General features: G+C 46.1%; 1 protein-coding gene across 2 annotated transcripts in view; it reads right to left on the minus strand.

Moving 5' to 3' along the window:
- The window catches only part of LOC119405874 (serine/threonine-protein kinase N2), a 133,696-nt gene that overhangs the window by 6,707 nt on the left and 113,858 nt on the right, over window positions 1-13,131 (minus strand). The gene's annotated exons all lie outside the window — the stretch shown is intronic.

The following is a 13,131-nucleotide window of genomic DNA, read 5'->3' on the forward strand; positions in this document are numbered from 1 at the left end:
ATTACTAAGAACAAATTTCCAAATTATGTTCCACAGAAGCCACTGCCATCTATAACCACAGTAAAATCTGTAGTTGCTATGATGGTGACTACAGAGCCTTCATGTTAAGAGGTCAAGAAGGCAGTACGCCCCCTCCCACATTCCCTACTTGTGTGGCATTTCTAACCTACTCGATAGTTACACAGGGAGCTTTGGTTTCCTGTTCAGCTTTGATTTCATTTAAGATTGGATAACTTATATGCGAAGTGTACAGTTCAGAATAGAAGGCTTCTGCCAGCTTCACTATGTCACTGAAATTGCTGATAACACTGCCCTGCTTATCTTCTAATGCATGCACTTTGGTCCTTCTTATGCAGAGCTTTTTAGCCAATTTGATGCCGTTTGTCTTCTTTTACTGCACTTCTATCTCTTTGATATTATAGTTCCATATGTCTCCGACATTGTTTGTTGATCAGTTTTACTGTGAATAAACTACAGTGCTTCTAGCGACACTGAAATCATGGTGGCAGTTGCCCGTTTTTCATTGCATGTATGTGCAGCACTGTCGTGCCAGTGCTCGCTGCTGAAGGCTCATTAGAAAAGTTCCCTGCAAGTAGGTCGTCCTTACCATTGTGTTTGGACACCAGTGCTGCTCTTGCACCTGAAGATGTGCAGTGCTATACACTTGCACACTTGACAGCTCGTGCATTATAACCTAATCCAGCTGATAAACAAGCATCTAGGCTTGTGCAAATATGAATTCTTGTATTTAAAGGAAGTAAATGATAATTTGTACTGAAGTATGATTTCAAGAAGAGAATACTAGCCCGAGTAGTTGTGCTTAAGTGCCATATGTTCACAAAAGCTAAAAAAGTGTGTTCTCAACTTAAAAAAAAAAAAGAAAATTCATCTCAGGAGTCAGCTTATTTTTAAAGTTATGTTCAGATATTTTCATTCTGAAAAATGCTAGTTCAATTTTTCTTACAACTCCAGCAGCTTACAAGTGCCCTGTCACATTGGCACTTTAACTGCCACAAAAATTTTTAGAATCCATCAAGTACAAGCGGAGTTGTCGCACCCTGTAAGCGCTTGCTCCCTTCTCTCGTCCCGGCGAGCACACTGGAAGCTAAGCGGGCAGGGATGGCACAGGGTAAAGGAGTTTACTTTCAGTGTGATTGCAAGCAAGCACGTGGGCCAGATAAGAAGGGAGATCTGCTTCATGGCAAACGATTGCCTTTACACTAAGGAAACTTAAAGGGGCCCTGCAACACTTTTTGAGCATGGTCAGAAAATGCTGCCGATCGGTAGTGCAGGCTCCTAAGAGCATGCGAGCCAAACATAGCGCAGCACTCAGCCTGGAATTTACAATTAATGCTCCAAGTCAGCTAGAAATCGCTCGCTCTGCTCTCGACAAATGATGTCATAATCCCAAATGACCGCGCCAGAAACCCAAAGTTTATGGCCATTGGCTGATTGGAGCATCGTGAGCTGCGTAGTTACCACGACCGCCGCGGGATGTGACATGCCCACGTGCTTGCTTGCAATCACACTGAAAGTAAACTCCTTTACCCTGTGCCATCCCTGCCCGCTTAGCTTCCAGTGTGCTCGCTGGGACGAGAGAAGGGAGCAAGCGCTTACAGGGTGTGACAACTCCGCTTGTACTTGATGGATTCTAAAAATTTTTGTGGCAGTCAGTTTGTGAAGACTTTACTGAACTACTTTAATGAAGCCATTCGATGATTACTTGGAAAAGTGCTGCAGGGCCCCTTTAAAGCGACAGTAAAGGCAATTAAAAATTTTTGTCAGAGTGAAAGGTCAATGTTTGAGAACCTCTAAAACATCAATATTATCCATAGCAGTGCTCTAGTAACCTAGAAATTAAGGTAAATGTAGGACACTATATGCGGCACCAGTGGGATGTTTTGGAACGAGTTAAGAGTACTGAGTAGAAATTATGTAGTATTCAAGCTACTTATGATAAAAAAAGAACATTCTGAGCATTGCAAGACGTAATAAAATGCTGCTGTGCATTTCTGTTCGATTCATGGAAAAAAGAACTTGACATTACAGTGGAGAACGGCGTGGGTTGTGCAAAAGTTCCACTTTTGCAGGGCTGCGCTCCGCTCGTGCTGTCGCGTCTCAGTGGTAGTCTCGTTATCGCATACTGCTGCGTATGCCTTGCACGCTCTTGAAAGTCGTTCTAACGAAAAGTTCGACAAAATACCGCGTCCATGCGATATTGCGTAATGTGCCCTTCAGAGCAGGAACCACAGCGTTGGCTGCCAGGCAGTAAAGGCGGGCAACGTTGGGCAGGGCAAATGCTATGTCAGGAGGCCTTTTCAGGTGCTCAATTTGAAGTGTGCTAACGCTGTGCGGACCATTAAAACATGATTTTCATTCAAATCTTAATTAATTAATTAATTAATTAATTAATTAATTAATTAATTCCCATAGTTATAAGCATTTACTTGGCACGAAACAACCACTAAGAGGTTTCTGAAATGCTATTTCAACAATCATTGTTGACGTAACATTTGCCATTAGTGTCCATTTAATGGAACTATGGGAGTTCAGCATATTTGGCACATAGCGATGAACATTTTATATTGCGGGCGCAAGAGACCCAGTTAAGAATGGGACACTGCCACAGTAATTCCCATAGTTATGTGCACTTAATACAACAAACGTTCTGCTATCCCTGGAACAGTATAAAAAACAGACGTAATACCCCTGTCACATGGCCCCCACTGAACTCTGTGAAACTCCATAAATGTAGAACTCCATTGAGAGTTTGACAGAGATATTGTGGCCATGTCACACAGAAATTTTACAAGCTTCGAACAGAAGTTGCAAGGGGCCTATTAGGCACTGCTGCACCTATGTCTGCATGCAAGATTTCACGTCTAATCACGCTGCAAACATTCTAGATCGTAGGAATGATTAAAAAAGTATAATTCAATCAAATCGAAATAAAAAGAAATTGTTTTGGCTTTAATCACAGAAATGCGCAAGGATGTTGGCAGTAATGTTGACAGGAGTGCTGGAAACACTGTATGTTTATTTTGCTATGCGTTTTCTATACGTGCGCTGATTGTCAAACACAATGCAAATTGTCACTGATCCTTTGAAGCTGCGCTATCACCTAGAGCACATTATCCTTTCCAATATCGGATGAGCACAGGTCTCACATTCGGTCCACGAAGCCCTTGCTGTGGATGGGTCCCACGACAGTTCTTATGTGCTGCCGGCACGATTGCCGGGGTCGACGAAGAAGCAAGAACCCGCATCACTCACTGCTATGACTTTTGGTAATGTTGAAGTGGAATAAAGAGTGCCACAAGAAGAAGGAAACGAGATGCACAGGCGTAAACAAAATGGTTCGCATGGACTCGCAGAGACTTATTCTAGGGATGGGCAAATAGTAAGTTTGAGGTTTGAAGCAAATTCAAAGCGAATAGTGATTTGGTCGAATAATTTTGAATCGAATAGTTCAAATAGTATATATCACATATTAGGAAAAGTTAGCAATTTTGTCATGACCCAACTAACTTGCACAATATTTTTCATAATTGGAACTAGGCATGTGTGAATGTCACTTTTTTGGTTCGAAGTGAAGTGGAAACAATTTTTAATAGTAGCAAGATTTGTATAGCAGTAGGGTGCAAGTTATAACTGGTACAATACGTTATGTTTTAAAAGTTACTATGCTTAGCACATATAAGCCCGTATAACATGCTTTAAACTAAAAAAATAATTGAGGTGAAGGTAGTATGTACAGTGAAGTGTGGCTTCGCAGCAGTGCGGATTTAACCTGAGCGGATGGTTTCACGGCATAGCACCCCTACACTGCAGTGAAACCACCTATACAGTGGGATTATATGGGCTCAAATATACATATATTTGTTCATTTCGAATACTTCGAAATTTAAAATAATCTAAATTCGTGTCGAAGCAAACTCGAATACTGTAATATTCATTCAAATATTCGAAGTGCCCAAACATTAGCCCATCCCTAACTTATTCAAAATGGCGGCACGACGGTTTTTCGCGAGCCACGATGGGGAGAGTATGTGCACTTGTATGCATATTTTTTTTCCGTTAAATGTGCGTTCTGAATGGTTTATGCAGTGAAAGAACTTTTAATATTGATAAAATTCATTACTGTCTTGACTACGGCTGTTTTGTGTTTGCAGCTTTTTCCATAACTACAGATTACTGAAGATGAGAGTACTCCATTCCGCTGCTAATGGAGATCGCAGAACTCCCTTTGCAAAACGCTCTGTGTAACTTCCTTGGCATAAGGAAACTATGTGACATGGACCACATCTCCGCTGACGTTAAGACGAGGAAGTTCAGCGAAGTTGCTTCATTGCATCATCCATTCATAATGTACTTTTTTACATAGTACTAGTATACTATACGCAATGAGTGTGCCTCATAAAAAAGTCATGCCGCCAATTTTAATAAGTTGGCTGGTTCATAGTGTTTAACGTCCAAAAGTGACTCGGGCTGTGACAGACACCGTAGTGGATGGCTCCGGATAATTTTGAACAGCTGAGATTCTTTAAGGGGGCCCTGCAACACTTTTCCAAGTAACCATCGAATGGTTTCACTAAAGGAGTTTAATGCCTCACGAATTGACCGCCGCAAAGATTTTTAGAATCCGTCAAGTACGAGCGGAGTTAGAGACTTGTCGCACGCTGTAACTGCTTTCTCTCTTCTCTTGTCCGGATGAACCCACTGGAAGCTAAGCAGGGAGGGATGGCAAGGGGAAAAGAAGTTATGTCACACATGCATCACGACCTTGAGCACTTCCATTTTTTCTTCTAACGTGTGGCTTACAGTCAAATCCCACTACAACGAAATTGACGGGACGCGCGAAAAAGTTCGTTGTCGTCGAATTTCATCTATAGACCGCAGAAGTTAGGAAGATCTGATGATCATGACTCGTCCTTTGGTCACGGCAAGCGCATGCATTTTCCTTTGCATTTAACTCTCGCTAACTCGGACGCACTTGGCCGCACACAGAGTGAATGCATTTTCGCGCGTATAACACGAACAAAATATACAGAAAATTTAGCGCTAAACTCAGGGTGCGGGTTATACGTGAATTTCGTTGCGCAAGTTGGCTTCACGGCAACGCAAGGAAGGCGGCTTTGCGTCAATAGGCGAGTTATACACGTGGGTTATACAGTAGAACCTCGTTGATACGTTCCCGTATAGTACGATTTTCCGGCTCCTACGGTCGAAATCGCGAAAATTAAAAATAACCCAATACAGCTGTGTGTAATACGTTCCGGTTAATACGTTCCTGGAAAATACGATTATTCGGCAGCAACGTTCAGCACCGCGGAAAACTGCGGTCGTATGATACGTTTTGTAATCAGAAACTCCCATTCAGGCGTGCAAAAAGGGCCCTCTCGTGTACTTGTGAAGCGTGAAGTGGCAGACAGCCGCCGCGCGGCAACGGCAGCTTCTCCGCAGTGCCTCCCCCCCCTCCGCGCTTTGCACAATTGTCTCCTCCGCGTCTCTTCAGAATTGCTCGATCGTCCCCTCCCAGGCTCCGCGTCTCTTCCGAATAGACCTCTACCGGCCTACGTCACTCACGCCCCGTGACGTCAGGTCACGTGACCTCTCGGTGCACGTGCAACGGCGGGTGGTTGGCAAAACACTCCCGCTGCCGGCTCAGCGTGGTACAGTCACACGGTGTTTGGCGCACGTTTTTTCTTTCTTTTGAACCTTTTCCTTAATCTTTCGGTTCCAAGATTATTTGTGGTATGTGTCAAAGAACATATAAATGTGTCGCGGGCTGCGTGACGAAAAATTTGCCACGCTGCTGGCTGTTTAACTTGGAGAAGTGAACCCACGTGGTGGTCTGTGCAAGGAACAGCGGCATCGTCTTCGAAAATGTGTCGCGTTTACTGTGGCGTGTAGTGTGCGTTGAAAGGCAGCGACGATATCGGTTCACCTTTGCGGACGTTGAAACTGACAATATTGCGTGTGGTGTGTGCTGTGTGAATAAGGATGCATCTTGTTTGCGAAAACATTGGCGCACGTTGTGTCTAACAGGGCCATTTGCAGTGACCGGTTGTCGACGGAACATCAGGATTAGACATTTTATTTGACGCGATGATCTGCGAGTGCGTACCACGTGCGCACATCTCAGTGTTCGTGCTGCGTGCACAAAGAAAAAAAAAACGTGCGTGATGACCGGCCTGAAAGGTGAGACAACGCATGAGCTACCAGCGTGTTTTAGCATTGCCGAACATGCATGTACGGTTTACCACGGCGAATACCCACAACAATATGCGTATTGCCTTTTATTGGAGATGTACGTCTTAATGGAAGCAGTGGAGATTCTTGTTTGTCTTATTCTAGTTAGCTTATCTTTACGGCTCGATACTGATGAAGTGACATTTCGAGTTTGTGTACCAAGTCTAAAGAAGAAGAGTAAGCATGTAAACACGTTATAGGCATCAGATACAGCGAAGTAACCACGCAAGCGATTATTTAAAACTAAATTATTGCATCTCAAAATTGCTCAGTGGATTATGAGGAACGCCGTAGGGGAAAACTTCACTTGAATTTTCACGGGGATTTGTTAACCGAACTAACGCTAATGACTAATGAGCGTTTCCTTCGTTTTTTTCTTTCAATTATCTCTGATCAGAATTTTGCGCCGTGAGTGAGAATCTAATTCGTGGCCTCGCGCACAGTAGCCACGAATGCTGTACATCGTTTAAAACTGCAGTGCAGATTTCGCGACAGAAATTGAGTAGGTTCACATCCATTCCATGCTAATATTTCTCCAAACACCAGTCGTCGTGAAAATGTACAACGTTCGCTTTCGAGGAGCATAAGATTTTTTTTATGGCTGCCATCCACGACGAGCAATACGTTGACCTAACAGAATCGTTCATTACAGGCAGTAACTCTTCCTTCTAACAGCTGTGAGTTCAGAAAATAGCAATTTGCAAAAACTTCTATCGAAGTAACGCAGACACACGCAGCGCTGCTATGGACAGAGATCCCGCCGGTGGAACTTTTGCCAACCAGCCCCTGCTCCGAAGGCGGGACTTGGGGGCGGGACACTGCCAGTGACGTCACACTGTTTGCAAACAGGGAGAGGTCTATTGCTCGATCGCCGCTCTCTGTCAACCACACACCGACCCGAAGGCAGGCGGCGACGCTGGCCGTCAAAATCTTCAAACGGCTTGCCGCGGAAACGCACATGCCGCCGCCGCATCGCCACCGCTGCACAACACGCCGCGACCCGTAACCATAGCAACGCCGCCATTGTGGCCAGTGAATATGGCCGACAATTTCTCCCACACTTTTCTCCCGGAGCGCATTCGTTTTTGGGTTGCTGCGCCCGGCACAATTCCAGTTGGCGTATTTCTCTGGCTGGGCAATTCTGCCTACCAGCGGGTCGTCAGAAGCTGCCAGAAAAGAACAGTTCTGGAAGATATCTGGAAAGTTTTTGGTTATCACACGCCAAAACGAGACAATGCGCGCTCGCCGCCATCTTTTTGAGGACTCGACAGATCAAAGTGCGGGTGCATGGGGACTTCACCTTCGGTTGCCATTACGCCGGGCGTTATCTTTTAAAGCCCGTTCCGCCGTGTGAGATGGTACGATTACGAGTGGCAGCGACCATAGCACAGGTCTGAAGTTAAGACAGAACGCAAACTGATCAGCGCGAGGATGCGACGTAGTATGCAATTGCCGCGAACAGCTGTCGCTTTCGGGGATGCTTATCACTTTCGCGAGATTTCGCATATCATGTTGTACCACGATTGTTACGTGCACTGCGAACAGTTGAGCTTGTTAAGCCTTTAGCAGGGCGGATTTTTCTTCATGGACGGGGCAAGTCACGCGTGATCTTGCGAACGTACGTTATCGTATCCCAAATGCGTATGCTCGAGAATATCACTTCTGCTCTTCAGCAAACCTAGCCACATATTTCCAAGCAGCAATGCAGAAAGAACCGACGCTCATGCGGCGCAAAGCTTCGTCTGCTGACACGGCGGTGGCGTTTCTTTACGTTTACGCTGGTTGTCACAGAGTTCGACTTTGCAATATTCGGGTTGTCTCGGGATTTCAATACACGTGACCACGACGTTATTTTCGGTCAGGACCGGAACTAGCTGGCTGACCTCTGGCTGCCAGCAAGATGCCAGGAGTTCGAAAATCGACGAGTCCCTCCATGTCTTTTGAGAAATAAAAATTTTTTTGCCCTTGCACCTCAATATGGCCTTGTCAGCCCCAATTTTTACTGGATTCGGATCGTACGTTTTCCCGGATCATACGTTTATTTTCAGCGTTTTTTTTCGGAAACGTATCAACGAGGTTCTACTGTACATGAGCAAATACTATATGCAGGCTACCCTCGAAGCGTACCGAGTGCCGCGAAGGAGCGTGCCAAAGTTCGCTAGAGGCTAAGTGAAGACGAAGTGCTGAAGCTCCGCACTACCACAGTCATAAGCGAGAGAAAGGAAAGTTGAAACGCTTCGTGCCGTTTTACGACTTTATTGCATTTAATCTTTCTTCCGGTGTGTTAGCTGCGTACTTCAGCATATTCGCTTTCGATGATCGCCACGATAGCGACCGCCGTCTCTGCCGCGGTTTTCTGCGCAGCGCTTGCGGCAAACGGTAGTTCTGTTTTCAATCTGTGCGCGCTGGCTGTGCGCGTGCCTTCAGAACTGCGTCGTTGCTATCTGTGCTCGCGTCTACCGCGGTTTTGGCCACAGCATTGCTTTGAGTTGGTGCGCGTACGTTCGATGGATGCACGCGTACTTTCGTGGTCGCCCGTGATCGCGTCGACACGACCACATTTGTGTTCGCAGCGGTTGCGGCAGAATGTAGTTCCGCTTGGACTAGGTCATAGCCTCCTCTATACTTAGAGGAGGCTATGACTAGGTGCGCGCTGGCCGCATGTGTGCCTTCAAAACGCCGTGGATGTCATTCACGATAGCAGGGCTTGTGACGACGAGCAGTAGTTTTGTTGCGAGTGCTACGTCAAAACAATGGCGGGAATTCATCAACGATTCTTCCGCGGCCCGCACGCACATCAAACCAGCCAGCAACGTCATGGCGGAATGACGATATGTCGCCAAGCATATCAATGGCGAAAAATTTACCGGGATGTGCGTGAGGTGGCAGAAAGCATGTCTCCGATGAAGACACAGGTCTTGCGATGCGGCCACACGGCTCTGGCAACGAGAAATGGTCGAGTTTCTAGCAGAATTTCGTGGCAATCCTAGACAAGCTCCTTTTCCTCATGTGGTGGCACTCGCGAAAACTTCGTTCACGCGGAAATACCGAGAAAAAGTATTCGTTGTGACGAGATGTTTTTTTTGCATTGTTTTCTATGGGCGGCTGACTGGAAATCAAAAATTATTCGTTGTGGCGGAAATTTCGCTGTAGCGGTATTCGTTATAGCGGGATTCGACTGTACTTTCAGTGTGATCGCGAGCCCCCGTGTGGGCACGTGGCGGCCTCAGTAACCATGCAGCCCACGATACTCAAATCGGCCACTGGGCGTGAATTTGAGTATATGGCATCGTTTGCAGAAAGAAGAGGGAACAATTTCTAGCTGACTTTGAGAATTAATTGTAAATTCAAGGTGCGTGCTGTGCTATAATGTTTGGCTCACGTGTTCTCAGGAGCCTTGACTACCGATCGGCAGCGTTTTCTAACCATGCTGAAAAAGTGTTGCAGGGCCCCTTTAACGTGCACGCTAGCATTTCGCCTCCATAGAAATGTGACCATCGCGGCTGGGTACTAACCCACGCCTTCTGGGTCAGCAGCCAAGCACGGTACCCACTGAACCACAGCGGCAGCTATGGGGCCATTTTGAATAAATACGTCCAAACTTGTTGCTATGTTTATATTAGAGGTGTGCGAATATTCGAAATTTCGAATAGTGTTTGCTATTCGAATCTATTCACACTAGAATTTTACTATTCGAACTATCTGAACTCCCCAAAAACAAATACAGTCAACGTCCGATTGAAAGTGACCCCTTCAGATTTTCAACATGCTTCACCTCATTACACCCCTGTATTGCGGCAAAGCTGTCTTTCAAGCTCCGTTACGGTCAAACTTTGCTAAGACACAGTCAACGTCTGATTGGAAGTGGTCCCTAGATTTTCAACATGCTTCACCTCATCGCACCCCGGTATTGCGGCAAAGCTGCTTTTCAAGCTCCGTTACGGTCGAACTTTGCCAAGACACAGTCAACGTCCGATGGGAAGTAGCCCCTAGATTTTCAATAGGCTTCACCTCGGTACACTCTCGTATTGCGGCAGAGCTGCCTTTCAAGCTCCGTTACGGTCGAACTTAGCCAAGACACAACGTCCAATTGGAAGTGGTCCCTAGATTTTCAATATGCTTCACCTCATTACACCCCTGTATTGCGGCAAAGCTGCCTTTCAAGCTCCGTTACGGTCGAACTTTGCTACGACACAGTCAACGTCCGATTGGAAGTGGTCCCTAGATTTTCAACATGCCTCACATCATCACACCCCGGTATTGCGGCAAAGCTGCTTTTCAAGCTCCGTTACGGTCGCAAATGTATTAAGAAAACGCTGGTTCCAACACGGAGATGAAAGATGTGGCAGAGGTGGGGGCTCAGTTAATTCTGTTTTGGACCTGAAATTTGGGCGGGAAGTCCGAAAAATTAGAAGCCGAGGCTTTTCAGCATCCAAAATTTCAGATATTATATATAATATCGACGTCTACGAGGCAGATTCGGAACTCCAGACTTGAAGGTAGCACACCCTTGTCCGCCACATCAGTTGGGCTTTCACAGAAGTTGAAAGAGGAGGAGAGGCTGAGGAAATGGCATCTTTGCCTATCACGTGTAAAGTGCTGTCAGCAACACTTTTGTTGCACCAAATCATGTACATAAATAGAATTTGGCCTCTACATTGCCTCATTCTCTATAAGAAAACTATGAAACACCACCCCGCCAGTGCTTCATCAACCTAGCGAAAAGAAACACTTTCGTGTTGCTATCTCATAAGAATATGCTTAGGAATCCTCTCTAACTGCAATTTCGCTTCGAAGTATTAGAAAAATATTCTAGAAATATTCGAGAAACATTCGATTCGATTCGCACTCACACTTCAATATTCGAACTCGCTTCGCACCAAAAATTTTTCTATTCACACAGCTCTAGTTTATACCTGTGCATCTTATTCCATTTTTACTGGAGTGCTTCTTAATTTACTTCAATGTTATCTAAAATATAGATGTCAGTAACACAGGTGTGTCGCCATTTCTGCCAGCCGTGGCGATAACACATGCAAATACGCACGTGTTACAATGTTACAATGCGACCGAGGTGATAGCACATTTTGAAATGAATTCATGAAAACTATCAGTGCGTCTCTCAACCAGCACGCATGGTTTAGCAAACGTGCACCAAAACAAAAGTCCAGGGTTGCGAGCATCCCAGTCGATGCTGCCAAAACGTTACAAGTAAATACCGTATTTTCTCGCATATAACCCGCCCCTGCACATAACCCGCACCCCTAATTTTAACTCTACAAAAAGAAAAAAAAAATGCATATAATCCACACCCCCACTTTTTACGCACATTTTTCCGTTTTTTTTGTGCAAGTTATACGTGAGAAAGTGCAACATTTGAGCGGTATTTCTAAAGTGGCGGCGGCAGAATGCAGTAGAGGCAAAGCAAAGGTGAATGTTATCGACGCGCATGCACACAGTTTTCCGAATGCTTAGTTTTTGACGCCGCGCTATGCACGTGCACAAGCCGACCCCCGTGCCCACGCATTCAGTCACTTTGAAAATCATTCCAAGCATGAATGCCTCAACAAAGAAACTCCAGTATTTGCCTGTGGACTCCACATCGTTCATCCAGCCCCTTGAGAGAGGAGTTATTAACAGCGTGAAGTGATGCTACCGGTGTAGACTCATCCGCACACGGAAACCTAAAGTGTAGAGTCTCCAGGCCCGCCTGATCTCAGCGAAGCTTGGGTTTCACTGCATATGAATGGAGCAGCCTCGAATGACGTGTAGCTTTGAGGTTTTCTGTATGCGGAGGACTGTGCCATCACTACTGAGAAGATGTCTGATGATGCGCTGGTGGAAAGTGTACAGGATCATGCAGGATCACGGAGACGATGACGGATCTTTGGAGATCGCTCATCACGCCCTCGCCTTCCGCAATGAAATTGCTGGATGTCATTGACGTTTTGCGCCACATCGCAGGCTTGCTAGACGATGCAGCAACGTTGTGATCCTTTATGTATTACAAATGTTCGGTGTCGCTGTCCCTCACAAACAAGCAAAAGAGCAAAATAATGCAGTTTTTTGCAGCTAAATAAATGGGAAAGGTCTACCTGGGAGAGTCAGCTTTGCCGCAATGCCAAAGCGTTATGGGGCGAAGCAGACCAGAAATTCAAAGGGGCCGCATCACGGCGCCATGCGGCGGCGACGTCTTCACGGATAAGCAGCGGAAATGCATGGAGGCGTGATGGCGGCAGCTGGCAAACGCGCCAGTACGGCTTAATCGCTGACAACCCTTACGATAAGCATCTTCAGTTAACTGCTCAGCAGTGCATGTGACCTAGCGCAGTTGCATGCGTACTGCGCGCATTTAATAGGCGAGAACCCAAACGCGCCGCGCCGATTCATGTTGCCTCTTTGTGCGAGACCATGAAGTGCGCCGCACAGATGCGTTGCCTTCATGAACGAAACCGGCTCACCATTGCCGTGCCCGTATATGGTCAGGTACGGAGTGGGCATCACAAACCCTTTCATGACAAATGCATGCATACGGTACAGCAACAGTACAATGATGGCGTCAGCTTAGTTGGCGATATGCTGCACACAACTAGAAATGATCAGCTTCACACGGCAGCAAATGCTGCGCATCGGCGGAGATTCGGCGATGCGTGTGCACATTGTTTACGTGCGCACACGCATCGGGGATAGCCGGACGAGTCGTCCGCTCTTCCACCACAATCTTTGTGTTTCGTGTCATCGTTTCCAAATGCTCTATGCGAGAGAGCCGTAATCTATTCCGCGCTTTGCTGGTATCAGCGGCGCTCATCACGAGACGCTAATTTTCAAGTGGCGGTTGGCACGTAGTTAAGTGAGGTTTGCGGCAGGTACCGAATGTAT

Source organism: Rhipicephalus sanguineus, chromosome 1, assembly GCF_013339695.2.
Source record: "Rhipicephalus sanguineus isolate Rsan-2018 chromosome 1, BIME_Rsan_1.4, whole genome shotgun sequence".
Classification (NCBI taxonomy): Eukaryota; Metazoa; Arthropoda; class Arachnida; order Ixodida; family Ixodidae; genus Rhipicephalus; species Rhipicephalus sanguineus.